Below are 4,872 nucleotides of genomic sequence, written 5' to 3'. Positions count from 1 at the left end.
GAAGGGAGTAATGTGCCAATATTGAAGAAGGTTGGGCTTATCGGTGGTCCTAGTGGGGGAGGGGGGGTGTTTTCTTTGAGGGTAAGTGTCCGTTCGGTTTGTGTCCCGTTGTCGTTTAGGTCAATGACCGCACGTGTAAACATTCCACCTGCAGAGGTTGTCACGCTGATCATTACTAGATTTGTCTGTTGTCCTTTGTAGGAAAATAAATGAGGATGTTATGGTGTCACCTTTTTTGCAAATTTATTATTTTATTTCTGTCGACAGTGTAAATGTTTTACTGCACAGCAAAAACGTTTGGTATGAGGCCAAAAATGTGCAAGCACTCGGTCAAATGGTTTGCTTACCGCAGGCAAATAAATCAATACTATAACTGGAAAGCTTTATGGAGGATTATTATTATCCTACTGAGAGGATATTGTTAGTAAGTAATGCTTGTAAGAGTTCATATAATGCATATATATATATATATATATATATATATATATATATATATATATATATATATATATATATATATATATACAGTAAAGTCTCGTTATATCGATATTCAAAGTCCGAAAAAATATCTATATAACCGGGACTATCGATATATCCGACCCTGTTTGCATGTAATTTTCTCCGTGCGTGCATAGAAATAGTATCGATATAACCGGGACTATCGATATATCCGATATCGATATAACGAGACTTTACTGTATATGATATATCTATAAGATATTATAGATATTATATTTTTTATTTTTTATTATAGATATATTTTTTTTGTCAAATCAGTGTCCAAAGTACATTTAGACATACAACGGGCTGTATTTTGGTGGATTGGAAACTGGCAGGATGTATCATAGTGGCGTAGGTGCAAGTTAATAATAATAATAACAATAAACCAAAATAACAATAATTATTGTTATTTTTTTATTATTATTATTGGTAGTAGTAGTAGTAATATTGGTATTATGGTTAGTATTATCGTAATTGTAATAATAATAATTGTTATTATTATTATTATTAGTAGTAGTAGTAGTAGTTGTAGTAGTACTAATACTAGTAGTAGTAGTAGTAGTAGTAGTAGTAGTAGTAGTAGTAGTAGTAATAGTTGTAGTAGTAGTAGTAGTAATAATAGTAGTAGTAGTAGTACTAGTAGTAGTAGTAGTAATAGTTGTAGTAGTAGTAGTAGTAGTAGTAGTAGTAGTAGTAGTAGTAGTAGTAGTATAATTATTATTATAACTATTAAATCAACATAACAATATGTTTTCTTACGCAGCTCGCTACAGATACAGTGTGCTAACTATGGCCAGTGTGCGCTTGTCACTAACGGCTAGTGATAATATGATTGGCTAGTGACTAGCCGTTTATTTGACGAGCCAACCATTGTTTGCGAAAACTCTGACGTTTCCAGCGCTTTCCAGCAGGCCTTGAGTTGCCAACTCGAACTCTGATGGTTAACGCAACAGTTTCATTAACATTTATTGTTACGCTCCAGGCCCCGCAGAACTGATTGTGACCTTGGTAAAGCGACACATTTAATGTACTGTATTCCAATCCATATTTTCTAGCAATACCCTTTTCATAGAAGTGCTTGAATTTTCTCTTCAAACATCGAACGGAGGCAAAGTTGTGGAGGTCATTCACATCATGCAGTCCCGCCCCGTTCAAATACTTTGGTAAAACCGGAATCCAGGCATGTACATTCCCACATAAACATGAATCTGAACTGTAATCATCATGTAGTTTCTTAAAAAAAAACGCCAAACGTGTGATTTTAATGTACACGCCGGCACTGTTTCAAAAATACTCCCTGACTTCTTAGCTGTTCTTACATTAATAACGGTTAAGAAGTCAGGGAGTATTTAAAAATCATGTAAAGCAAAATAATGCACACGTTGTGAAATCATGCTACAAATGTATCATGGAAGAGAAGATGGCTGGCTATTCGAGGTTTATTGAAGGCGCCACAGGCCACTTCAGACCACTGCAAATACTCAATTTAAAGTACACTATTGCCACCTAAAGGTAACAGTGGAAACTACCTAAACAGTGGAAACTACCTAAACTCTAAGCACGTATGTACGTGCTTAGAGGCGTTATTGAAATGATATTGACTAAAAGCTTGAGCCTTTAACCCACCCAGAATACTGTACACTGCCTTTATCCGATGCATAATACTGCACACAGTACTGTGTCTGTAACACATTTAATTTACCACATGGCTTTGGGAGAGTTTATATGGTATGTGGTTTCCTCAGTGTTCTGTATGGTCATTTATGGTCCGTGATTAATACAATGATTATATACAAAAATTATCCAGCGACTTTATAGTGTCGTTGAGAGTTTTCAAAGGCGCTTATATACAAAACGTGTTACTATTATTATTATGTATGTGTAAGCTCTCAGTCGTACAGGAGTGGTCCATCGATGAGAAGGTTTCTTCAGCCGTCATCTGTACAAAAGTGAAGGTTTCGGACGTTTCGCCTCCTATCCAAGAGGCTTCGTCCGCGAACTAAACTACTAAACTATTATTATGAATAAAATACAAGCAATCCGTAAAATAAACAGCTTTAGAAAAATGTAACAATTTCTTGTCTGTTTGAATAAATAATTACAATCACTGAATAATAAAAAAAAAAAAAAACTGGTGTAAGTGTCCTTGAGAGTTTTGAAAGGTGCGTATAAATGAAATTTATTATTATTGTTATTATTGTTATTATTATTATTATTATTATTATTATTATTATTATTATTATTATTAGTAGTAGTAGTAGTAGTAGTAGTAGTAGTAGTAGTAGTAGCAGCAGTAGTAGTGGTAGTATTGTTGTTGTTGCTATTATTGTTATTGTTATTGTTGTTATTCTTATGATTATTGTTCTCATTATAATAATAATAATCACCCCCCACCCTTCACCGCAACTTAGTGGTCTAAATACTCATGTTTAGAATTAGGTTTTGCCTGTGAAGACCACATTAATATTAGCGAGATGCTAATATTAATATTATGGATGACTTTGATGTTACAATATTATGGGTGAAGAACAAAAAAAAATGCAAAATTGTGAGATTATCGATGAAAATGTTTCTTTAGCCGTCATCTGTACTTCTTTGAAGTTGGCAGACGTTTCACTCCTCATCCGAAAAGCTTCGTCAGCGAACTAAAATTGGACCACTCCTGTACGACTGAGAGTTTACACAGACTTTGTGAGATTATCGAAAATTAGTCTGAGCCATTTCAAAAAAAGAATCAAAGATACATTAAAACAATATATTTCTACCAATTATTGGATTGGATTGGATTGGATATGCCTTTATTAGTCTCACAGTGGAGAAATTTACATTTCACAGCAGCAAAGTGATGAAAGGAATGAAAGTAGAAAAACGAAAAAATTATATTTATTATATTATATTATATTCTCCTGAAGAAGAACGAAAGGAAAATGAGACTCAGTAACAGACGAACTCATGGAAGATTATAAAGGTTGAAATAAATTCAGAGTTCAGAGGACATGAACAAGGTGTACAGATGCTGCACAAAGAAAACACCACAAAGAGCAATGTGAAGGCCAGGTTGAATTTGCAGATAATTTACATACCAAGCCTAAAAAAAATCTCATGTTTTACTGACTTTATAAGACAAAGATAAATCATTAATTGATGTAAATGATAAAACTGACGTCTCCGAACAAGTTGTGTCCATAATTTGTAAAATGACTTCAAATGACTTCTACTGGGCGTATTTTACAAAGATTCCACCGCATATAGCTATATTTTACGTTTCAAGACTCGCGCTGAACATTCAGGAAGTCTTGTTTTTGAGTTGGTGACGAGTCCTCACGTGACGTCAGAAAAGGACCGCCTCCTGACGTAAAAAAGACACATTGTAGCGTCTTTCCATCACGTCAATGTATTTTGCTGTACTGTTTTTTTTTTAAAACCGTGTGTTACATCCAAAAGTCGATAGCAGAGGGAGTCCAAGCTTCATGGAAATCATTTATTGGATTGGATTGTTGGCCTGTGGAAACGGGCTGATTCATTCCTTACAGCTCGGTGGCCATTTTGTTGCCTCTTTTTGGGTGAGACATTCCTCCCCGCCCGTTTGCCTCAAAATCACACAGAATAAATTCTTGAATCGATTGCAAACATGTATGCTTTCCTCTTCAGAACTATTTGAATCATATTCATAACTGGATGTGTAACAAGAAAGCATATTATCCGAATCTGAAGCCAATGTTTTTATTCTCCAGCAATGCAAGACGTATCGGCGTGACGTCACGAACTGGGGGCGGGACTTTATGAAAATGCCCAATTCGCAGCTCATTTTTTGCAAAATTTGGCCACTTTAAGTCATTTTTATTTGTGTATGTATAGTGGTTGTTTGCATTTGAATAAAAATATCATACTGCATGTTTTGGGTATTTTAGATGCTATAAAACGTTTTTCTGATGTCAGTTAAAAAACAAAAAAGTGACGTTGGTTGCCCTTTAAGTGAATCCTGCCTATAAATACAAGTTGGAAAAGATTTTTTTTTCTTGTCTCCTATTCGTGTTTTCAGTCAACATGAAAAAAAAAACAATAATAATAAAGAAATTGGCCTCAGTGTTCCAGTATTTTGGAGAGGAACTTCCACTGGATTGTATGTTTGACTAAGGATGTAAAAAGTCGACAGAGGAAATACAAACATAAACAAATCCAAGTAGCTGCAGCCTCTTTACTGTTGTTTACAACATGGCGGTTTAGAAACGGCTGTTGCTTGACATTATTATTATTATTATTATTATTATTATTATTATTATTATTCCATCAAAAAATACGTTTGTGAACTAGGGGGTGCAGTGTGGCTATTGTGACGGCTGGGGGCAAAATTCTGCACATGTGTAAAAA

Source organism: Hippocampus bargibanti, linkage group LG01 (assembly GCF_051943395.1).
Source record: "Hippocampus bargibanti isolate YZ-2025 linkage group LG01, ASM5194339v1, whole genome shotgun sequence".
Lineage (NCBI taxonomy): Eukaryota > Metazoa > Chordata > Actinopteri > Syngnathiformes > Syngnathidae > Hippocampus > Hippocampus bargibanti.
The sequence above is the reverse complement of the archived record's forward strand: the minus strand, read 5'-3'. Positions refer to the sequence as shown.